This window comes from Macaca nemestrina, chromosome 7 (genome assembly GCF_043159975.1).
Source record: "Macaca nemestrina isolate mMacNem1 chromosome 7, mMacNem.hap1, whole genome shotgun sequence".
Taxonomy (NCBI): Eukaryota; Metazoa; Chordata; class Mammalia; order Primates; family Cercopithecidae; genus Macaca; species Macaca nemestrina.
In genome coordinates this window covers 56,485,227-56,511,001 of record NC_092131.1, presented here as the reverse complement: position 1 = coordinate 56,511,001, position 25,775 = coordinate 56,485,227, and the positions used below count along the sequence as shown (strand labels likewise).

Sequence of the window (25,775 nt, the reverse complement as noted above, 5' to 3'; positions counted from 1 at the left end):
CCAGCCTGAATGCATCTGTAGGAGGTGGCTAGAGACCCCTGTTGGGAGGTCTTACCTAGTCAGGAGAAACAGTGTCAGGCACCCGCTTGAAGAAGCAGTCTGGTTGCTTTTTGATAGAACAGGTGTGTACTTTTTTTGTGCTGGGCTGGAGATGTGAGTGAGGGACAGCTCTCCACTTCATTTTTCAGTCACTGTCACAGCAGCTCATCTCCAGACCAGGAAATCCTTATTCTGGTCTGACTAGAAATTGCTCCTTTTTCTTTTAATCCTGTCTACTTTTCTCACTAGACCTCTTCAGATCCTCTTTCTCTGATGGTTTAAATCAGATCCTGCTACTGCTACCTGGTAACACAGCTCTGTCTGGGCCCGGAGAAGCAAATGGGTACTATCAACCACACAGGCTGCTCCAGAACAATTGCATTTCGTGTTGTGGCACAGCAGGCATGAATCTGTGATGGAGGCATCACATTCACCCAAAGAACAGAGTGGGCTACAGTTGCTCAAGTTTATTTTACAGGGTTTCTGTTTAAATTTAGACAGCAGCTGCCTGTCCTTTCAGTTGAGCTCTTCCCATCATAGTGGAGAAGCCAGTCAGCCAACAGCATGGCACAGCGCCATGCTCCTATTCCTCCTCAATTCGTAGGCTTACATCTGGCTCTTGGGGAAGATCTCAGGTGAAGAGCTATCTTAAGGCTCACTGTCCAGTTAGGAATTGTTCCTTGGGTGGCTTTTACATCTCCAATAGGGAAGCAGAATCCTCTATCCAGAGGTAGGGTTGGATGGTGCATTGTTGGTAGGACTAGAGAGAACTTAGAAAGGCTTTCTGTCCCCCGAGTATTCCCCCAGAAACTTGTCACACTATTAAGGAATCATTTATTTGTGTTAACAAATACTCTTTATATATTTTAAAACTTTTTTTAGAAACAGGGTCTCATTGTGTTGCCTAGGTTGGTCTCAAACTCCTGACCTCAAGCAATCTCTCACCTCAGCCTCCCAACAAATACCCTTTTAAACATGTTTATTATTTATACCTAAAAATAGATTGCTTGTTTATCAAATTTTTACATTAATTGTAAAACAAACTGGACACTTCCTAGAGAAGGGAAAAGGGCTCACAGGTCAGGGACAAGGACAAAGGGGTTGTCTAGAATAACAGGGTATCATTCTTAGATGGAGGGGTGGTGGGGTAGGGGAAGAACTTTTGGCAATCAGTATGTGAATTTTGAGTACCAGTGACTCCTACATCTGTATTCACAGTCCCAGATTCTCTCCAGAGTCCCAAATCCATATTTACAATTTCCCTTTCAATAGATCCATCTAGAGTCCAACAGGAACCTTAAATGCAGCATGTTCCTAAACCTAAATCCATCCTTTCTTCCTTTTTTGCCCATACTCACACCTTTTCTCTACTCCAAGCCTTTCTGAATTTTCCCCCCACCCAATCACCCTTTCCAAAGGTTTTACCTCATACATTTCTCTGCTCTAACACCCCACTGCCCATGGCTTCTTTCTGGCTCTCAGTTTCTTCACACAGCCAATTGCAAATGGCCTTTTTATTGGTCTTTCTCCCTTCATCTCCCTCTTTCTACTTTATTTCCTCCTCCATACCACTGCAAAAATTAACTGTCTGAACACAAGTCTGATCACCATTCTCCTCCAAAAACCTTTCCTGTAACAATCTGCCATAGCTACAGAATTAAGTCTAAACTCTGTAGTACACTACACAGAGCCTGTCTCCGTCTAGCCGCTCCACCATGTCTACCACTGGAACACAGGCTTTGGTGACATTTCTTATGCTCTTTCCTCTGCATGAAATGGCCTTTTCCTATTCTATTCCATTCTTCACCATTCCATCAGGTCTAGCCTTCTCTGCAAAGCTCTCACCATTCCATCAGATCTAGCATCATTATTGCCTTCTCTGAAAAGCTCTCTCTAGCTTCCCCAGGCCTCCCTCTCAGTGCCCAGAACATTTTATACAGTACAGCTCCTATAGTTGGAGCACTAATGTTTGACAAGTGTCTGCACACAGGAGTGCTCAATTAATGTTTACTGTTAAATGAAGAGGATGCTGGTGAAGAGAGGCTCCAAGAGATTACAGAAGGTGCCAGAGGGAGAAGAGAAAACAGTGAACATCAAGTTAAAACAGCAAATGAGCTATGCCATATACAATCATCAGACCGGAAGAGATTAAAAAGACTCATAGTGTCCAGTGTTGAGGGTGAAGGAGGAAAATGGGTGTTTTCATTTGCTGCTGGATGCTTGGTATCCTGATTGAGACTGTGGAGGGAAATTTTGACAGCATGCACTTAAAAAAGATGACAGGATTTGACCCAGCACTTCCAGGCTAAATAATTCCCCTTAAGGGAATGATCTGACCAGCATTTAATGATATTTATATAAAGATCCCTGTTTATATCAACAATAACCTAGTGACAGCTGAAACATCTAACTACAGGCAATTGACTAAATAAATCACAGCACATTTTTACCTTAGACTATTAAACAGTCATTAAAAGTGATAAGATGGATCTATATTTATTAACATGGAAGGATAACCTTTGTGATATATTATAGAATGAAAAAAGCTGGTTATAAAAATATGCATATACTACGATCTCACTTAAAAATATTAACATTAAACAATCATGAGGAATGTGTATTATAATGTTAATTGTGCTCATTCCCAGTTGGTGGTTTCTTTACGCCATTCTATATTTTCTGAATTTTTGAAATGATCAGAATTGGTTGTATAGACACACACACACACACACACACACACACACACACACACACACACTGCAATAAGGCTATTTCCATTAGGAGAAAGAGCAGAGAAAGCAGCCTTAGCTATGGGTAACGCTGACTTCTGGTTCCCATTGTCAGAGCAGCTGCAGGGCAGCCTGGCTGGTGTGGACGCTGAAAGCAGCAGAGTCCTCACAACCCAGAGGGAGCCGAGTTGAGGACAGGCTGAGCATTGCAGTGGTGACAGTGCTAAGTGAGGATCCAGCAGTGTGGCAGCAACTTGTGCTTCCAGATCATTCCCCAAAAGGCATGAGTCCCATGCCTTTTCTGTTAATATCCAAGCTAGCTCAGAACCCCCTGGAGGATATCTGGAAGACACTAGGAGCTAAATTAGGTAGAAACCTGAATAATTCATGGCCACAGACCTTTTCAAAATTCTACTATAGGGCAAAATCAACTTTAAAAGTCTCTATATCAGGAATTCCAGTCTGGCTGAGCTAAATAAAACCTAGTGGGGAAGCTGGCAGTAGCTTCTGAAGCAGAGGACCTCCTCCTCTTTCCCCTCTCCCTTCCCAACTAATATGTTTTAGTTCATAGAGTGCCTGCTGATTTCCAATTCCACTAGAAGTACTCCAGAGTGAGTGTTTGTTGAAAACACAACCCAGGGGAGCTGAAAGGGCTTGGCTGGGCATTGCAGTGGTGACAATGCTGAGTGAGGATTCAGCAAATGTGGCAGCAACAATTGCCTCCTGATCGTTCCCCAAACCCAGAGGATGGCTTGGTCACACCTCTGGGCCAGGCAGGACACCCTATTTTCTTGGTGATGGAGAACAGGGACGCTCTGCCTTCCAAAATGCTCTGTGCAGCTTGAAATGGCATGATCCCTTGCCTGATCGTGGGAGCCCCCTCATCCTTTGCTGCGCCTCCCCCTGCTACTGACTGTGCCCACTCAGGCTCCATTGCAGACCCTGCAGCCTGCTTCTCCCCTCTTCAGCCCCTCAGTCCTCCCTGCAGCTGCTAAAGTGGCCTTGGCCCGGGCAGTGAGGCGGATGGAGAGCACCCCCCAGCCTGCCCCGTGCTCACAGCCACTTCTCCCGCTGGGTGACCCCATCCGGCCCTGCCTGTTGCTACTCTCCATGTCCTTCCCCCACCCCTGGAGTGCTCCCTCCTCTCGGCTGCCCACACTCATAAATCTAGAGGGCCCCAGAGGCCGGCACTGGCAGCAATTTAGCCAGAGTCTGTCCCCAGAGCAAATTGTCTGGGAGCTCTGCCAGCTTCTGAAGAAAATCTGCTTTGTGAACAGGGGAAGAAGCCTCTTTTATACTTTCTGCTAATCACATTATTCACATAAGAGAGCCCCGTGTGTTTCCTTTCTTTCCCACAAGTCCTCACACTCAAGCCCCTGCTTGTCCTGGAGCCTTGAGGAGACAAGAGCAAGACGTGAACAGGTGGTCAACTATTGTTCAAAATATGGAGCAAACGTAAAATACATGTCCTAAAACTCGTTCAGTTTCTCAAAAGGCTAAGGCATTTTATTAAACACATTTTCTGGCCGGGCGCGGTGGCTCAAGCCTGTAATCCCAGCACTTTGGGAGGCCGAGACGGGCGGATCACAAGGTCAGGAGATCGAGACCAGCCTGGCTAATACGGTGAAACCCCGTCTCTACTAAAAAATACAAAAAAAACTAGCCGGGTGAGGTGGCGGGCGCCTGTAGTCCCAGCTACTCGGGAGGCTGAGGCAGGAGAATGGCGTAGACCCGGGAGGCGGAGCTTGCAGTGAGCTGAGATGCGGCCACTGCACTCCAGCCTGGGCGACAGAGCGACACTCCGTCTCAAAAAAAAAAAAAAAAAACAAAAAACACATTTTCTTAGTAAGGAGAAAAATAAGGCTCTAGCCCAGCTGGAAAATTTACTGTGGCCCATCCTGAGCACTCCCCTCTCTTCACAAAACAAATAGTCACATGAATTGTGTCTTAAAAAGCAAACTATAATTACAGTCTCTTGCCTATAAGCTTGATTTATCTGTGATGTTTCTAAGCTAATTTGATGTTCTCTGCCTTGACTTGTCCTTTCACTTTTGGCCTTTCCCTCTCTTCCCACCCTTTTCTTCAAACGCTGGTCTTTTCCTGTTTCTTTCCTTCCCAGACTCCCTACCTCAAAAGCCAATGGAGTCCAACAGATCAAGAATGACTATGAATGACTGAGGCTCATATGTTTTAAAGAAAACATGGTAAAAAAGTCAAGCTTAGGTGAGGGATATCCTTCAAGTCATGAGTTCAAGAAGTTATACCTTAACACCACTGCTCATCATCATTCAAAATGTTTATACAAGGCCTCACTTGGAATTGCCCCGAGGGATGGTTTACAACACACACAAGAAAATCAATCTCAGTACTTTAATTTTGTCCCCACTTGGTTACATTTCTTCTTCATCAGACTTGGCTCTAAATGACAAATCCTAAATGAAAACAAAAGTCAATCTAGAAGGACAAAGGTTTGCCACCAGTAACAATGTACAATGTGTATATCTTTATTTATGTATTTATTCTGAGATGGAGTCTCACTCTGTCACCCAGGCTGGAGTGCAGTGGTGCGATCTCGGTTCACTACAACCTCCGCCTCCTGGGTTCAAGTGATTCTCCTGCCTCAGCCTCTTGGGTAGCTGGGACTACAGGCACTTGCCACCACGCCCAGCTAATTTTTGTATTTTTAGTAGAGACGGGGTTTTGCCATGTTGGCCAAGCTGCTCTGGAGCTCCCGGCCTCAGTTGATCCACCCGCCTTGGACTCCCAAAGTGCTGGGATTTCAGGCATGAGCCACGGGATTTCAGGCATGAGCCACAGCCCGGCGCATATGTGTACATACTTTAAATAAGCCCTGAGGACAATCCCAATGGAGGCGGTCCAAGATTATTTTGTGAAAACAGGGCAATCTTCCCGTCAGGCGTAGCACCCTAGGGCAGCCATTTTGGAGGAAAACATTTCAGTTGGATGTCTAAATTCAGAAAAGTTGTATGTTGTTTATTTTTAATCCATCTTGTTGTCATGGAGGGAGGCAGCTGTGACATGTGATGTGTACTAATATTTATGGAGTGTCTCCTACAATGAGCCCAGCTCTGAGCTGAGCATTCGGTGTACAATAACTCATTTATTCCCCCAGCAATTCTGTGAGAAAGCAGAGGCTTTGAGAGGCAGGTAACTTGAGCAAGGTCACACAAGGAGGGAGTAGCAGACCCAGGAATTAGATCCATTTTGCTGACTCCAAGGACCCATTTACCAACTCATCCACCTGAGGCAGGCTACTTATTTTCTTTGCACTAACACACCAGATGGTCGAGAGTGTCAACTAAGACACTGCCCATAAAAGCACATCTGAATGCTCAGCTTTAAATACAGAAGTGTTCATGCCTTCCTTGTGTGGTTCTTTCTTTTTAACTTTCAATATCCCCTGACTTTTTTTTTCTTCAGGAACTTGGTTCCCTATTTTTCCTGGATTGTTACTAATAATTTCTAAAAGAAATCCAATATATTTTATTACTACAGATTTTTGTTCTAACCCATGACTTCACTTGTAGATGTTTCTCATGAAGGGGTGGCCTGCCCCTCCACACCTGTGAGTGTTTCTCGTTAGGTGGAACGAGAGACTTGAGAAAAGAAATGAGACACAGAGACAAAGTATAGAGAAAGGAAAAGTGGGCCCAGAGGACCGGTGCTCAGCATACAGAGGACTCATGCCAGCTCGGGTCTCTGAGTTCCCTTAGTATTTATTGATAATTATCTTTACCATCTTACAAAAAAGGGAAGTAGCAGGATAATAGTAATAGAATCATCATAGGGAGAAGGTCAGCAGTAAGACATATGAATGAAGATCTTTGTGACATAAGTTTAAGGAAAAGTGCTGTGCTTTGATATGCATATGCAAACATCTTCATAAACCTTTTTAGTGCATGAAGAGCAGCATTGCGCTAGCAAGTCCCACCTTTCGCCCTAAGGGTTTTCTCCTTTCTCAGTAAACAGAACATACAATCGGGTTGTACACCGAGATGTTCCATTGCCCAGGGACGGGCAGGAGACAGATGCTTTTCTCTATCTCAACTGCCAAGAGGCCTTCTTTCCTCTTGTACTAGTCCTCCTCAGCACAGACCCTTCACAGGTGTCAGGCTGGGGGATGATCAGGTTTTTCCCTTCCCACGAGGCCATATTTCAGACTATCACATGGGGAGAAACCTTGGACAATACGTAGCTTTCCGAGGCAGAGGTCCCTGCGACCTTTGGCAGTGTACATGTCCCTGGGTACTTGAGATTAAGAGAATGGTGATGACTTTTAACCAGCATACTGCCTTCAGGCACTTGTTTAACAAAGCACACCCTGCACAGCCCAAAATCCTTTAAACCTTGAGTCACCACAGCACATTCTCTTGCAAGGACAAGGTTGGGGGTAGGGTCACAGATTAACAGCATTTCAAATACAGAACAAAATGGAGTCTCTTATGTCTACTTCTTTCTATATAGACACAGTAACAATCTGATCTTTCTTTTCCCCACATTTCCCCCTTTTCTTTTCAACAAAACAACCATTGTCATCATGACTGGTTCTCGATGGTCGCTGTCTCTTTGGAACTGTTGGGTATACCTGCCGACTAACAGCAGACAGAATAGGCCCACAAGGATTAATATGAAATTTACAACAGTAGTACTTTAGATGGTCTTAACCGAAGTGACAGGGTTAAGATTTGCGAGGCCATCAGCAACTCCTGCAATTGCCTCAGTTTCTGGTACCAACACAGAGATCACATACTTCACAAGGTAATAAAATATCACAAAGCAAATGGAAGCAGGATGAGATCACAGGATGGCGTTAAAATTAAAATTAAAATTAAAATTGCTAATGAAATTTCGGGCACGCCCTGTCATTGATAACATCTTATCAGGAAACAGGGTTTGAGAGCAGACAACCTGTCTGACCAAAATTTATTAGGCAGGAATTTTCTCGTCCTAATAAGCCCGAGAGCACTACAGGAGACTGGGGCTTATTTCATCCCTTCGGCTTCGACCGTAAAAGGCGGCATGCTTCCAAGGGGGTCGTTCATAGGCCTACCCTCAGAGCGCATTCTCTTTCTCAGGGATGTTCCTTGCTGAGAAAAAGAATTTAGCGATATTTCTCCTATTTGCTTTTAAAAAGAGGAGAAATATGGCTTTGTTCCGTCCGGCTCACCGGCGGCCCGTTCAAGGTTACCTCCCTTGTTCCCTGAACATTGCTGTTATCCTGTTCTTTTTTCAAGATACCCAGATTTCATATTGTTCAAACACACATGCTCTACAAACGATTTGTGCAGTTAACGCAATCATCACAGGGTCCTGAGGTGACATATATCCTCCTCAGCTTACAAAGAAGATGATGGGATTAAGAGAGTAAAGACAGACATAGAAAATTATAAAAGTATTAATTTGGGGAACTTATAAATGTCCATGAAATCTTCACATTTTATGTTTTTCTGCTGTGGCTTCAGCCGGTCCCTCCTTTCAAGGTCCCTGACTTCCTGCACGTCTACACTTGATATCACCACTTTGTTCATCTTGCGAGTCAATGGTGGTCGATTTCGGTGTTTCCGTCTCCGTGGAGGTGCAGAACTTCAAATGTTTAGTGGGTATCCAAACAGGAAGCTGATTTTCTCCTGGTGAAATACAAGCAAAACCTCTTCCCCAGGTTATCACCTTCCCTGTTTCCCATGTTTTATTTTTGTTGTCTTTCCACCAAATCAGTTTTCCTTCATGTGGGCTGTTCTTTTTACCAGTAAGATGTTCTGCAGAAGTAGTAGTCTGATTTCTATACATGTTTAAAAATTTTAAAGTGTAGAGTGCTAGATTAAGTTGCATCTGAGGAGTGGTACACTCCTTACTGTCTCCCCCTTCTTTTTGTTTAAATAACTGAGTTTTGAGGGTTCTATTAGTTCTTTCAACTATGGCCTGTCCTTGGGAAATATAAGGAATTCCTGTTGTTGTAGTAGCTTGAGTAGTTACATTTTGTTTATTTGAGACTAGGCAATTCTTTTTTAGATGGCCAATTTGACCACAATTATAACATTTTCCCCCAAATGTTCTAACTTGTCCTCCTAAAGCAACTCCTGTGATTGCTTGAGCCATAAGCATAGCTTTATGCATATGTCCTCCAATTCCATCACAGGCTTTAACTCTGAGATTACATCTGATCCTGCCGGGACGCTTCCTTTTAATGGCTTAATGGCTGATTGACGATCAGGATTGCCGTTTTCATATGCCATCAACTCCACTATGACCTTACGGGCATTCTCATCGGTAATTGACTTTTGAGCAGCATCTTGAAGTCTTGCTACAAAATCAGGGTAGGGCTCTTTAGAGCCTTGTCTTATTGTATTAAAGGAGGGGCAGGCGGTTCCTGGGTCTTGGATTTTCTCCCAGGCCCTAAGGCAGATAGCCCTAATTTGCTCAATGGCCTCATTTGGCATTATTACTTGTTGGCTAGCAGTGCTCCAGTTTTGACCTATTCCCAATAGTTGATCTACGTCTATGTTAATTGGAGGATTGGCAGTCCTATTTCTTCGGACCTGTTCTTGTGCCCCATCAATCCACCAAGTCTTAAATTGTAAAAATTGAGCGGGTGAGAGTGATGATTTTGCCAGAATCTCCCAATCATAAGGAATGAGTCTATGTCCATGAGCAATGGAATCTAATAGTGTTCTCATGTAAGGAGAGTTGGGTCCATACTGTTTTACTCCCTCTTTCATTTCTTTTAGCATTTTTATAGAAAAGGACTCATATCTGGCTTCAGCTACGGGAGGCTCTCCCTCTTGGGCCCCTTCTCCAGGTGGTCTTGATTCTAATATTACTGGGAATTGCCACGCTTCAATATCTCCTTGTTTTCTTGCCTCATCAATAATTTTATGTAACGCACTACCCTGTGTACTAGGCAGTGCTGTAGGATTAAGTCTCATGGTGGGTGGCTGAGGCTATAGCGCCCTGCCCTGTGGCGCTGGAAACATTCCTGGCTGTCCATACGGATTTTCTGGGGGCTGCCGATACTGAAGTTCGGCTGGCAGCCAGTATTGATAGGCTAGTCTTATTTTCTACCAGCTGATATTGTGGACACTGTATTTGGATTGGCATTGCCATGACAGAGACGCTGTCTTTTTCTATTTGATCTTCTTTTGGAGTTTGTACTTGTTTAATCTGCATTTGCGGTTGTAAAGTTACAGGCATCTGAGCTGCTGTAAGAGGAGTTGGCCATCGTGGTTTAGACTCTGATGGCTCTGCTAATTCTGGACCTTTTTCTTCTAATTTTAACGTTTCAGGATATATCACCTGCTGTAATTGATTATCGTCAACATTTTGCGTTGACCGAGCCATTACCAGCTCTGCTACACATTTACAGTGTGAACTTTCCATTCCTTTCCGGGATTCTATCCCTGCCTCTTTTTCACAATCTACTGCACAGCTTTCAGGGACATCAGAAACTGAAATGCTATCTTCTTCTGTTTGAAACGGTTCTAAAGCTACTTTAATAATGACCCAATCATTCCATACTGTAAGTGGGATGATTTTACCTTCCCTACTTGCTTGTTTTAATTCTTTGCCAATTTTTTCCCAGTCTTTTAGATCTAAAGTTCCCTGTTCTGGAAACCATGGACAAAACTGTTCTATTGTTTGAAACAGCGTAATTAGATTTTTGGTAGAGACTTTAACTCCCCTTCTTTTTAGGAGAATTTTAATAAAGCTGTGATAAGAGGCAAATTACTTTTAGTTTGCCCCATTGTTACCCTAGGTTCTTCCGGGTGCACAAGCTTACTGCAAGGCTGACTGTAGACATACTCGGGGGTCTCTCGTCGAGTTGTCCTCAATGACCACGCTCGAGCATACCTTCACCTTAGAGAAAAGCACCCACGTTGGGCACCAGATGAAGGGGTGCCTGCCCCTCCACACCTGTGGGCGTTTCTCATTAGGTGGAACAAGAGACTTGAGAAAAGAAATGAGACACAGAGACAAAGTATAGAGAAAGAAAAAGTGGGCCCAGGGGACCGGCACTCAGCATACAGAGGACCCACGCAGGCACTGGTCTCTGAGTTCCCTCAGTATTTATTGATAATTATCTTTACCATCTTACAAAAAAGGGAAGTAGCAGGATAATAGGATCATCGTAGGGAGAAGGTCAGCAGTAAGACATATGAATAAAGATCTCTGTGACATAAGTTTAAGGAAAAGTGCTGTGCCTTGATATGCATATGTAAACATCTCCATAAACCTTTTTAGTGCATAAAGAGCAGCACTGCGCTAGCAAGTCCCACCTTTCGCCCTAAGGCAGTTTTCTGCTTTCTCAGTAAACAGAACATACAATCGGGTTTTACACCGAGATGTTCCATTGCCCAGGGACAGGCAGGAGACAGATGCTTTTCTCTGTCTCAACTGCCAAGAGGCCTTCTTTCCTCTTATACTAGTCCTCCTCAGCACAGACCCTTCACGGGTGTCAGGCTGGGGGACGATCAGGTCTTTCCCTTCCCACGAGGCCATATTTCAGACTATCACATGGGGAGAAACCCATGGGGGTACTTGAGATTAAGAGAATGGTGATGACTTTTCACAAGCATACTGCCTTCAGGCACTTGTTTAACAAAGCACACCCTGCACAGCCCAAAATCCTTTAAACCTTGAGTCACCACAGCACATGTCTCTTGCAAGGACAAGGTTAGGGGTAGGGTCACAGATTAACAGCATCTCAAATACAGAACAAAATGGAGTCTCTTATGTCTACTTCTTTCTATATAGACACAGTAACAGTCTGATCTTTCTTTCTTTTCCCCACATTCTCAGTTACCTTGTGAAGGAGAGCTCTGTAGAAATATTTATCATTGGTATACCACAAGCAGTTTGTGTTATTTTCTTTGTAAACCTTATATGAAATCTGAATATATAAACTTAGCATATCAGCATTCACCAGAGCCATCAAAAATGCCTGGTAATTGGTCTTCACATCCAGAGCTTGGAAATCTACCTGTCCCTGGGGAATTATACCTCCAAGGCTAACACCTGAAGGATCTGTCTCTGCCACCTTTAGTTTTCTTTTCCCATAGATCTTTGCAGCAATGATGTGTGTGATGCAGTTTTATCCACTTGTTTCTTTCTGTTATCTCCACCCTTTTAGGTTGCATATGCCCTGCTCTGTCCTTCTTCCTTTCCTCTCTGCTCAGGGTCCACTTGAGGCAGTGTCTGGCTCTTCTTTCTTTTGCTCCCCGCCCTCACCAAGAGGCCTATAACCCAAAGTGAAGCTTGTAGGGCTGCTCAGTAAAGCTGTTTCATTCACCTACAGCCTTGCCCCAAGTCTCTCTAAGTGGCCCCACTGCTTTCTAACCTACTCCCCAGTGGCTATTACCAGATAAAACTTACTAAATGAAAAACAGATATTCCCCACACAGAAGACAGACAGAAACAGATTTTTAATTGCTAATAATTTTTGGTCTTGACTACAGTTATTTACTTGTAACCTTGGCGGCAGTTTTTGTACTGCTTTCCAAAAAGAGAAAGATGGTGACTGATTCAGATAAGATAGTATTATAGAGGCCAGTGGCCATGAACTGAAATGAAGAGGAAAGAAATTCTGATAATATGAATAACATCTTTGATCATGAAAATTCTTCAGGGCAAAGTGATGTATTAGGATAACCCATTTCAAATTGTGGGGGTTTGCTGTAGTAACTGGGAAATACAGATACTTGTAGTTGTAGAATACATTGGTTTACAAGCCATCAGTGCTCACAACAAAGGAATGTAAGACATTGGGGAACTCTATTATGTCACCATTTTATAGAGGGAAAAATTGAAACAAAAAGAAGTTAGGTTTCTTGGAAGGGAAAAGATTGATTAAGAACACAAGAGCAGAAAACCAAACATCATATGTTCTCACTCATAAGTGGGAGTTGAACAATGAGAACACATGGACACAAGGAGGGGAAGATCACACAGCGGGGCCTGTTGGGGGTGGGAGGCTAGAGGAGGGATAGCATTAGGAGAAATACCTAATGTAGATGACGGGTTGATGGGTGCAGCAAACCATTGTGGCACGTGTATACCTAAGTAACAAACCTGCACATCCTGCACATGTATCCCAGAATTTAAAGTATAATAATAATAATAATAATAAAGAAATAATAATAAAATTAAAATAAACAAGAAACAAAAGATCTAGGGTTAATATAAAAGTTATAATAATTAAATGATAAGTTTAATGGACATTTTCTCTTTTGGTAATAATACTTCATAGTGTATGTATGCATAGGAATCATATGATGTTTTTCCATCACTTTAGACCTATTCAGTCCAGAACTGGAAATGAAGAGTGCTAACTTTTGGATCTTGCCTCTGTGATGAGCTCAGTCACTGAAGTCTAGCCACCTATCCTTCAACTTCTTTATCTTTAAAGGATTGGTATGCAGCTGGGGGTGGTGGATGGATAATAGTTATGCATATGAAGGTATTGTGGTGGTTTAATTAATATTTATAAAATACTTGAAGATCCTCAGATGAAAGTGATCAACCAAAGAACAATTATCATAGGATCCTTCCCTGCTCCTGCTTCAGATTTCTGGGCCAAAATAAAAGGAGTTAACCTAGTCTGGAAAATCCTGCCACTAGAATTATGATTAAGGGTGTAGATGTTAAGCTTGTCACCCTAGTGCAGAGTGATGGTTTATTTTGGGTTGGTGAAATGCTGCTGCAAATCATTGTATCCCCAGGGACAACGTCGTATCTTCCATCAAGGCTGTCACTGGGGAATTTTCTGCCTCAGCAACTCCTTGCCCTTAAAGCTAGTCCATGCAAGGAAGTCACAACCTCCTTCTGATAGCTGGTGTAATGTTTCTTTCTCTTTTTTTTTTTTTTTTTTTTTTTTTTTTTTTTTTTTTTTTTTGAGATGGATAAAAAGAACTAAAGTCTGGGACACAGCACAAATTGGTGGGTTCTAGCAACTGTGGAGGAGAGACATTAAGAGAAGGAATAGTCTGTATGTACCGGATTCTTTCCCCCAGGCTGGAACCAACTCAACTCTGGTCATGTGAGAAAAGCAAGGACTGGGGCTCAGTGGTGAGGTAACTTAGAGATCTTGACATGGAAGGGGCTCCTGTCCTCACCGCCTGGATGTCTCCTGAGATTGGCCATGGCAGCACTGACCACTGAGGCACCTCAAGGGCCTCCTTCCCAGCAGTGGAAACGGGCATGCCTGGGCAAAAGTAGCCATTCAGAGGAGACAGAGAGGCTTTCCACACACACTCTCTCAAAATTAGGAGACTCTAGTCTGATTGAGCCCTGACCATGGTAGGAAGAGAGTCTCTATGGCAGACTTTCCCAGAGTGCCCCACCCCCAGGGCCATCTACATCACTGGAGCCGCCTTCTGAACCTGGGCCTAGGACTCTGCAGTCCACAAGCTCCCAGGTTTCTCTGAACTGGTACCGTCCCCTACCCCACTCCTTGTTGATCCAAGTCCTAACTGAAAAGTTGGTCCCAATGACCAAAACAGGCTGATTTCCTGATCTCTCAAGAAGAGAAGACCCATTCCTGCAGCTGGCACTTTGGGTGGCTGTTGCCTCCTTTGAGGACATGTCTTATAAATTTCCATTCAGAGAATGCTGAGGAACCTTTGCCATTCCTTTCAGGCACAGCCCACAACTCGGATTCTACTAAGTAAGAATAACCCGGGCCAGGCCTTTCTGCCAGTGGTTATTTTGGCTTCACAATTTAAAGTCTGGATGGCAGAGACTCAAGGCAAATGCTCTTATGCTCCCAGAGAAAATGGTACACATTTGATCAATGTTCTTGGATGCTTCCTGAATCTCTACTTTTTTTTTTTTTTCTTTAAACTAAGGGAGGGTTTCTGTATTATTTAGAGCTTCTCTAATGACCCGAAGTGAGGTCTGGGTGTCAAGTTAAGACAGCGTAGTCTTTGACCTGGGCTCAAGCCTCTCTGAAATTCCATATGTCTCCCTGTATCCATCCCATGCCTTCCTTGTCTTTTCATGACTGGGCCCTGGCATCTCCCCAGCTAAGGCCTATCTCTCCTCTCCAATCCTGACTGGAGGCAAGAGGCGTTTAAGCTTCCCCAGCTCCCATGTCTGGAGAGCTGAGACTAATGGAGCATTGACTAACCATGGGATACCAGGGAATTACAAACCTCTCTAAGCCTTGGTAACGTTCTTTGTGAACATGAGAAGAATAATTCTTCCCTTGCTGGGATTAAATCAGGTTGCGTATGTTAAGTGTGCCTGGCACACTTAACATGCCACACTTGTGCCTGGCACGTGGAAGGTGCTCAATGAGTGGCATAATGTCATTCTTATCACCTCTGGGCTCTTGTAATCCCTCCCCCACATGACTCTTCCTGCTCATTTGACCCTGGTTACAGCTAAATTGACCAACAGACTCTCAGGCAGGAGGGAGGTCTCTGGGTAGAGAGACAGGGATAGTTCTCAAAGTTCTCCCCTACGCCAGCATATTCTTCAAAAGTGATTCTTGTCTACAATTTCAAGATAAAATGTTAATGAAAACAAATGACACAGGGAGGGGAACATCACACACTGGGGCCTGTTGGTGGGTGGAGGGCAAGGGGAGGGAGAGCATTAGGACAAATACCTAATGCATGTGGAGCTTAAAACCTAGATGGCGGGTTGATAGGTGCAGTAAACCACCATGGCACATGTATACCTATGGAACAAACCTGCACGTTCTGTATATGTACCCCAGAACTTAAAATAAATTTTTTAAAAAAGATAAAATGTTAGTAAGATCGGTTAAGACTACAATTGGACCAGGCGCGGTGGCTGTGCCTGTAATCCCAGCACTTTAGGAGGCCGAGGCAGGCAGATCACTTGAGGTCAGGAGTTCTAGACCAGCCTGGTCAATATGGTGAAACCCCCGTCTCTACTAAAAACACAAAAATTAGCTGGGCATGGTGGCTTATGCCTGTAATCCCAGCTACTCGGGTGACTGAGGCAGGAGAATTGCTTGAACCCAGCAGGTAGAGGCTGCAGTGAGCCAAAATTGCACCAGTGCACTCCAGCCTGGGCAACAGAGTGAGACTCTGTCTCAAAAACAAATAAACAAACAGACAAATGAAAAAACTATGATGACAAGAAGAGAGAGGAAGCAATATGAGATGCAAAATAGATTGAGAAGGTGGTTGTGGGTATTGCTTTTTGTGTGTGTGTTTTAACTTGTTTTCTCTTTCATCAACCAGTAGTAGAGTTTTCACATACATCTCGAGCCCCTACCCTCTTGTTCAACCATGATGGTGTCCCCACCCCCATCCTAGAACCTTGTTATGCCTCTTTCCTAGATTGTGCTATAGGATGGAAGCAGAACCACATCACACATTCCCCTCTCATTCAACCCCTTTCTTAAATGGTTCAGTTCTGCTAATGGACCTCCTGCTTCTTGGTTCTAAATACCAAGGCAGCTTCCCTACCCCAGTTCCCATTACCAAGATCATTTCTGCCTTCATCCCTGTGTCCGGATGCTAACTCCAGAACATAACTCAGTCCCCTTCTACCACTCAGACCTATCTCTAACTAGTCCCTTTGCCCAGTGGCAGGACCTCTATTCTCCATCCATCACCTTTTGATGCCTACTGGCTGCCTCCCTGAACTTCAGTATATCTGCTGCTTCAATTCCCCATGGCTGGACTCTGTGTATATATTAGGCCCTCACTTCTAGTGCAACTGGTACCCCCATTTGTTGGAATCCCATATGGAACTATCTATGCTCCCTGACACAGTATCTTGGTGTGGCAGAAACTCCACTGTCACCTGGGCCTACCTCCTACCACCTGTCTTGCCCCTTGATGATAGGTTTCCTCTTCCTGCTACATGGTCTTTATAGTGACCAGCAGTAGCCAGGACACCAATTTCTGGGAATAAACAGCTAATGGAGCTGAAAGAACATCATTAGGAGACAGGATAACAGAGCTGCTACTGATGTTTCCAAGGAGACCCATCCGTTGGACTTGAATAGCTGTGTCAAGGAGAACCATTGAGGAGGTTGAGTTTTTATCATTAAATCACATACAATCTTTACCTAGAGCCAAGCCAATGAAGTTTGAATCCAAGGAAAAGCCGGCTTCCAATACAAATAGAATGTGAGACGTTTTAGAAAAGCAGGCCTTTAAGGGGGCTGAGACACTGCAAAGTAGTTACTATTGTAATGCAAAGGGGTTGAAGGCCAGAAGGAGGCACTTTCTAACCTTCTGGGTATTCTGAACCCCTGAACATCAGGGCAGTTTGGCTGCTGTGCATCTTAACTTCGTCTCCAAGTTCTGTGGGGAGAGGGGAAAGTGCTTACATGGTGTATTAGGGGAAACTGGAAATTTCTCCTCCTGCCAAAGAGCTGCCCACTGGTGAACCCCTTGCCTTGAATTCTCTCTTCTAAGGACTAAACACAGCTATTATGCATCCCAAGACACACTCACAAAAAAACAATGTGTTCCACCTGAGTTGATAAATTCTCCATTTACAGGGACTGGTTTTTAGGTTAGCTTTTACCATCTAGGTAATTAGACATAAGGCGGGTCCATCCGATCAGAGACTAGTAGGAGGAAAGAGTGCAGTGATGCATTGATTAAAGCATCCACTTGGGAATATGACTCTGGAATAGAAGACATCAGACTCGGATAGTTAGCCAGGGCAGAGAGAAGCCAACACAAACAAAATGGCATCTCCACACAACTTCAGAAAGGACCAGAGTGAGGGGGTATATGTGTGTGCACATGTGTGTATCTTTCAGAGTAAAATAGATTAAGTGAATTTCTAGCTGTCATTTGTCTATATTCACAACCCTTTAGAGCCCTGTCATCTTGGGTATGTAAAAAAAATAAGTGCTTGTGCTTCCCTGAATACAGGCAAATTCTACTGATTTTTACTCTCAAATAAACATAAAAAGCTGTGGGCTTAAAACTCAGCTTATTTATTTATTTTGATGGCACTTAGAATGAAATGTTCCAAATTGAACCTTTAAAAGGGAACAAACAAAGTAACCCATTATGCAAATGGTATTATGGGATGTCGAGTCCCTGGGCAAAGGAAGATAAATGTATTTATAATTGTGTTTTCATCTTCCCTGCTGGAAACAGTTCCTTGCCTCTTTTAATCTGATGCCAATCTTTGAGTCAAGAGATGGTGACTTTAATCTAGGACTTCGTCAAGATGGCTATCAATTGCCTTGGTTGTAAAGAATCTTATAATTTTGCCTCCAAATTGTAATGTCATTTTCAATTCCCTTTATCATTACAAATACATGTTCTGTTATAAAATAAATGAATGATGAGCTTTGTTGTATACTTTAAGTGTTATTTTTATGAAAAATGCCTAAAATTTGGAACTGGGAAATAATAGAAATAATTAAGGAAACAATCTGTAATTGACATACTCCTCCCTCTAAATTACATTTTCCAATGGTTTATTTATAAAAGTTGACCAATCCGGTTTGGTTATTTCCATACATACAAGTCTGTATCTCTCCCCTGAGGAGTTTGCTGGCAGACACGCTAGGAGCAGTAATGAGTTTTCCAATCCAGACCAGCTGGAATCAAGGCTCCAAATACTTTATTCTGTGCAAAGAATGCACCACTTGTCACATAGATATAAAAATCCTTAGTGAAGCATTAATAAAGAGAGCTGTTTACCCTTTGTGTTGCTATTATAGAAACCGATAAGAATCTAGAAATGTAAGTGTTTGAGTAAGATAAATTTAATTGTGTTTTTCTCAATCATAACTCTCCACTGTTGGTGGGGAAGAATAGAATCTCAAGTTCTGTTAAATTACCTAGCTCTGATCCTGAACAAAATCAGTTTTCCTTCCTTAAGACCCAATTAAAAAGCCTATAATTATACCATTGTCATCCAGGCAGAGGCAAATGCATTTTATCTTCTGCAAAGCAATGGGCTGAAATGTAATTCTCCTGCAAGACTGACAACAAACCACAGTTATTTCAGAGTCATGGCCATGCTTGCAATTGAAGACCATCCTCCAGATACAAGCTGGCTCTCCAGTATGGCCTGATGTGATAACTCACAGATGGTACTCCTAGGAGGCTTGAACGGGGGTGATGAGTAGCTCTTCAGTCCTCCCTCCCAAGTTCCTGTCTACAGCTGTCAAGCCTCATTGTCCCTCCAAGCATGACCCAGCCAATGAAATTTTTGAATAAGCAAAGGAGTTCCTCTTGGACAAGTATAACATACAAACAATTAAGGAAATTTTGTCTAAGAGAAAAAAATTACCTCAGCATATTACAGTTAACTTATTTTAAATAACATTTGCATAGAAAAAGGAATTGGAGACTTTACACGGAGTCATGCTTCCAAGGCGCCTATCCCCATGGAATTGGTGAAGCATTATATTAAAACTTAATCAAAACTTGAGATCTATTTAATATGAATCAAAGTGTACCATGAAGGATATACTGTTGTAAAGACAATTTATCTCATCTCATGGCACAACAAAGGAATATTACGTAGAAATCAAAGACACAAAAAAAATGTAGATTTAGATGTAGACCACCATCCATGGCACCCTATAAGCCAGGGGATTTTTCTCTAAGGGCAGTGAAAAAGAATGCTGGAGTCCCAGCTAGTCCACTTTGGTGAGCTGTGAAATCTTGGGCAAGACATTTATATTCTCGGAAGCGCATTTCCAGCTCTATGTAATGGGGATAAGTGTACTAATGTTCCCTGTAACTTCCTCCCAGGGGTGTTGTAAGGAGTCAGTGAGGAAACGCATATGACACTGCTTATAAACTGTACTAAATACTATTATAATGGTGGTCAATCTTCTTTTTATTATTAATTTTACCTCTGATATAATCTAAAGGGGAAGTATTTTCCTTGTGACCTTTCTCATTTCTGAGGTCCAGTGCATTTTCTCTCATTTTGGAAAATTTTAACCACTAGAAGTCAAAATGATGCAAGCCTTACTCCAAGTATTAACTGACTTCCCACCTGGGATATTGGTGGGAGATTTGGATTATCTTGTTGCCACCATAACATTGTTTTAACCTGAGTGACTGTGGCTATTTGATTATAGCTCTCTTATTATAGCAAATTATGCATGTAATTCTGAATAAAACAACCAACAGCTTCAGAATTACTCAAGCAAGACAAGCTTTTGGCACTTCATTCATGCATGCATACAGTCATTAACTAAATTTCATACATATCGATTTGTCGGCACTGAGTGCAGGGAAATGAACAAGATAGTCTTGCCCTCAAGATGCTCACTATTTCACTAACAATAAACTAAATGATTTAATATATGGTACCCTAGATGTTTCTTGCATTTCTAACACAGTGCTTGGGATGTGGTACGTTTTCCCAAATATTTTCTTTTCTCTTCCCACCCCCGCCACCTGCCACCCCAATGGAGTTTTACTCTGTCGCCCAGGCTGGAGTGCAGTGGCGCAGTCTTGGCTCACTGTAACCTCTGCCTCCCAGGTTCAAGTGATTTTCCTGTGTCAGCCTCCCGAGTAGCTGGGACTACAGGTGGGTGCCACCATGCCCAACTAATTCTGATGGGGTTTCACTGTGTTAGCTAGGCTGGTCTCGAACTTCTAACCTCAGGTGACCCACCCACCTTGGCCTCCCAAAGTGCTGGGATTACAGGTGTGAGCCACCATGCCCAGCCCACATTTTAGCAAATGTTTTCTAAAAGAAATGAATAAAATATAGTTCATCAGTGTTCTGAGAGTTAGTTTTCCTAGCAGAAAGGACAAACTTATTCAGTTCCAATTTTGAGAGGCTAGAAGAAGCTTGAGTTTTTTTAACTTAGATATTCCTGTTCTTCCTGAAATCCAGAACAAACCCAAATTTTCAATTACTTTCTCCACTACAACAAGGAGGTCATGGTGACCCTTACACTGTAATGAAATCGTTTCTGTACTCATTGCCGACTCACTTTGTGCAGTGAAGAAGACTTTCTGTGGAAGAGTATTGGAGAGATAAGAAAGGAATGAGGCAGAGACTCCTGGTAGCACAAAATCTGGGGGTCCTATCAGCAGTAGATCCTGCGCTAGATAAGCCCAGGGACTCTTTACCACAGATACATTTCAGTCACCATAAAATGGGCAATACGATTTGATTTGGCACTGAATTTTAAGAGACATTCGCTCCACTCATTAGCAAACCTTGTTTGTACATGGATGTACCCATTGTGCCCTAAGGAATGGTATTTCAAAAATTGCTCTGTGAAAGGCACCACTAAGAAAATGAAAAGCAAACAACAAAATGGGAAAAAAATATTCACAATACCTACATATGTTAAAAAATTTGTGCCAGGTGTATATAAAGAGCTTTTACAGCTAAGTAATACAAAGACAAACAACCTAATTTAAAAATGGGCAAAAGACTTCAACAAATACTTTGCCAAAGAAGATATATGAGTGGCCAAAAAACACATGAGAAAATGTTCAACCTCATTAGTCATCGAGGAAACACAAATTATATACCACAATGAAATATCATTATACACCCACTGGAATGGCTAAAATTAGAAAAGGTGCAGAGCAACTTACACTGTCACACACTGCTGATCGGAATGTAAAACGGTACTACCATTCTGGAAAAGAAAAGACGTTTGGCATCAAGTTAATCAGTATTATTCTATGATACAACAATTCCTCTCCTAGATATTTTATTCAATATAAGTAAAAATATATGTCTACACAAAATTTGTACACAAATGTTTATAACAGCTTTATCCTTGATAGCCAAATACTAGAAACACCCAAATGTCCATCAGGAGGTGATGAATATACAAAGTGTGATATATCCATACCATGAAATTAAAAATCAGCATTTAAAACAAGTAAACTGGCGGGTGCGGTGGCTCACCTCTTCCAGCACTCTAGAAGGCAGAGGCAGGTGGATCACTTGAGCCCAGGAGTTTGAGACAAGCCTAGGCAACATGGCAAAACCCCGTTTCTACAAAAAATACAAAAATTAGCCAAGTATGGTGGCATGTGTTTGTGGTCCCAGCTACTAGGGAGGCTGAGGTGGGAGGAGAACCTGAGACTGAGGAGGTCGAGGCTGCAGTGAGCCATGATCATGCCACTGCACTCCAGCCTGGGCAATAGAGTGAGACCTGTCTCAAAAATACATAAATAAATAAATAAAATGAGTGAACTATTCATCTATGAAACAACATGGGTAAATCTCAAACATATTATGCTGATCATTAAGAAAACATAGATGCAAAAGAATGTACATTTTATGATGCTGAAAAAGACAAATCTAATCTGTAGTAATAGAAAGCAGATCACCAATTATCTGGGGCTGGGGGAGGTGATTATGGTATTATATAGTCATTCAAGAGAGCTTTATTGAGGTGACGAAAATGTTCTGTATCTTGACTGTGGAGATGGTCACGCAGATGTATACATTTGGTGAAACCGTCCAGTAGTATAGGTGTATTTTGTTATATGTAAGTTGTAGTTCTGTAAGGTTAATTTTAAAAGCTGACATGAAGCAATATATGTAAATACACTAAAGTAAAACTCAACTTCAAAACATTTATGTTAACTACAAATTGTATTAAAGCGTTTTTATTATAGTGTAATATAAACAGCTAAAATGAGAATGGAGTATACAAATTGAGAGTAGGATTACCCGTATATTCTTTTAACAGTCATATAGTGATATGTCTCAGAGAATATGCAACACAATGTACTTAAATCTCCAGAAACCATTTACATATTTATGTCTTTTGTCTTCCAGTAGAGAACAGTGGAGAAAGTATAGCTCTAAAAAAAAAAGGTATCATTTTTATTTAAATTCATGGAAGAGAAACATGCATTTCTTTGTTGATAGATGTGGACAGGTTAAGAAATTTAAATGCAAAAACCCTATGCAAGAAATAGGTCTTAACCCCAACCAAAAGAAGAAGGAAGTCAGAAAAAAAAAATTAAAAAAGGCTAGCAGGGCTATATTGGGATTATAAATTTTCATGTAGGAAGCTTAATACATATTGTGGGATGGCAGCTCTCATTTCATCCCTAAAATTTTATTTATCTTCTTTAACTCACCAAGATAAATTTGTGATGAGCAGAAGTGATATTTATGTACCATAAATTCCTAGCTTTGAACAAATCATATTTGTGGTCACATCTGGTTTCGGGCTACATATTTATGTAACCCTTTCTCAGAGCATTGCAGAGAGCTTACTTAAAATGTAATTGAAAATGTGGGTATAGAATGAATACTTTTAAATGTAGTAATCATTTAAAATGTACCAGGATTAAAGGTTATTTAAATGACTCATCTCTGGAAACATAAAGTGAAAAGATAGAATTCTTAATTTAGCTGTTCCTTAGATTTGTTTTGTAGCAGAATTTTAAAAGTGGCTTAAACATACCTCATACTGATTTATTCAAGACCACGCATCAAACCATAAGTGAATTCTTATATAAAATGTCTTATTTCTAAATACCAGAAAGTAACCTCGTCTTAACCTCAAAATTTTTAGGTTATGAATGATATGCAAACAGTATCATTTTTAGCTGTGTATCTTACATGTGGTTATTTACATGTGATGACATAAATCTGAAGAACAGGGGCAGGGGTAAAATAACAAAATGATGGTCAATTTAAACTTAACCTTTGCAAATAGGCTTTCTATTTTTCAATTAGCTTTGTTGTTTGGGTTTCTGTCTATCATATTGCTATTATAAAACCCTGCAGCACCATGTTTTGGTAGGAGCAGCAACATAATGAAAATGCCTGTTTTCCCTTCCACTTTTTAAAGAAAGTGCTCTAGGAAATGGAGCATGAATTTAAAATTCAGTCACATGTATCTGCACCTCAGCATCATAAAAAAAATCATGGATTTGACAAGTTTGCACAAGTGTTCCTTTTTAGGGATTTGAAAAGGGAATGTTGCATTTTCTTTTGGATTGAAAATTCTTCCTATGTTGGAAATTTCTTCAGCAACTACAGCAAATTAGATTTGGCCTAGAGGAGTCAGACCTAAAAGAAATCCTACTTTGGGCCGGGTGCGGTGGCTCACACCTGTAATCCCATCACTTTGGGAGGCTGAGGCGGGCAGATCATGAGGTCAGGAGATCGAGACCATCCTGGCTAACACAGTGAAACCCCGTCTCTACTAAAAAATACAGAAAATTAGCCGGACGTGGTGGCAGGCACCTGTAGTCCCAGCTACTCGGGAGGCTGAGGCAGGAGAATGGCGTGAACGTGGGAGGCGGAGCTGGCAGTGAGCCAAGATGATGCCACAGCAACACAGTGAGACTCCTTAAAAAAAAAAAAAAAAAAAAATCCTACTTTGGACCAAGTTAAAATATAACACACATTGAAAATGCAACATATAATATAAACTTTTATGTATAGCACTTACTTCAGCAGCCTGTGTACTCAATTGGAACAATATGGGGAGATTAGCATGGCACCTGTGTAAAGATGGCACGCAAATCCTTTTATGCTTCACATTTTATAAAAATGTAGTTTATAGACATGATCTGCATGGGATTAAAAACTATATGGAAATACAGCAAAATGGAAACATTAATCATCTCTGGGAATTAGAACTATTGTTTTTAAAACTCTCTGTAGTTCTAAATTTTCAACAATGGGGTGCACAAATTCATAATCAGGAAAAAAATCATTTAAACATAAAATGATATATTTATACAAGCTGACTATTTGATTATCTGAAGACAAAAGCAGAATTTACAAAAGTGAATGAAAAAACAATGTTTTTCTTTAAGTCTTAATGCCTTGGGGAAGTAGCTTCTAAGCTCTTCTGAACAGAATGATTTTGTGAAAATAAAATGTTATACCAATTCCCAGCGTGAAAAACGGGCAGAAAAAAAATGCTGCCTTGGTGGGGTAAGATAAGAGCAGATGACCAGATGAGCCTTCCCCTCAGCCTCTGTGGTCTTGGAAGGCACTTATGCAGAACTGGGGCAATGCTGAATAGAGCTGGAAAGCAATCATCTGTGGCCAGGGATTGTGAACTCAGCTATGAACTCAAAGACAGAAACCCACACAAGTGATGCCTTGCTGTCTCACCCGGTGCTCATGACATGGTTGCTCCTGTAAATGTATATTGCTTGGCTGTCTGGCCATCTTATTTTTGTGGCCATCTGGTCTTTGTGATGTAGAATAGGATGGTGACAAGTTCAGGGTCCTTCCCACATTGTTTGCTCTGGAACTCCCGTAACACATGATAACTCATGCATGGGTTAAGGAGGCCTCTAGCACCTAAGTCTTGCTTGTGAAATGAGCTACTGAACCCATGAACATCTGCAATTTGGGGCCAATTTAAATTTCAAAGCAGATTTATTAAAGTATTCTGTATTCAGTGTTATATGTTTGGAAGTATGCTCTATAACAATGTTGTTGACCAAATTGTGCATAGTAAAATGCCTATGGTGGAAAGCGTATGGTTATTACAAATATGATTTAATGTGTTTTGCAGATGATTTTGTGCTAGCAATATCAGGGATAAAGCCTCCAGAACAATGCAGGGTATGGGAAATGGCCCAGCTGCTTAGACCGTGCATGCAGCTTGCCATTTGATAATTGATCATTTTTGTACACACATACAGAATATCTCATATTTTATGTACAAAAATATACAAATAGGTGCATGTTATTTGCAGTTAAGAATCTGGACCCTGAATCCAGCCTTTCTAAGTTCAAATCTTGCCTCTCCCCTTTACTAGGCATGTCCTTTGGGCAAGTGGATTTACTTTTCTGTGCCCCACCTCCTTCCTTGTTAAATTGGAGGTGAAAATATAACTTATAAAGATTTTAAAATATAATATATATAAAGATCTTAGCATAGTGCCAAAACATAGTCACTCAATAAATGTTATGTATTATCATTTTATCATTATATCGTATTTATTTTCTAGAAGGAATTATACATAACCGTAGTAGGTGTTTTGCAGGGAGAGGGACCTCTGGGGGCAAGGAGAGGTCCTTTCTATTCTGTGCTGTTCTCTACCATTGGATTTGCTG

The 25,775-nt window shown here is 41.7% G+C and overlaps 1 protein-coding gene and 1 pseudogene across 1 annotated transcript in view; one reads left to right on the top strand and one right to left on the bottom strand.

Annotated features, from left to right (window-relative positions):
* The window catches only part of LOC105481827 (FERM domain containing 6), a 250,255-nt gene that overhangs the window by 15,017 nt on the left and 209,463 nt on the right, over positions 1 to 25,775 (top strand). The window lies entirely within an intron of this gene.
* On the bottom strand, positions 8,265 to 10,528 carry LOC139364006 (endogenous retrovirus group K member 8 Gag polyprotein-like; annotated as a pseudogene).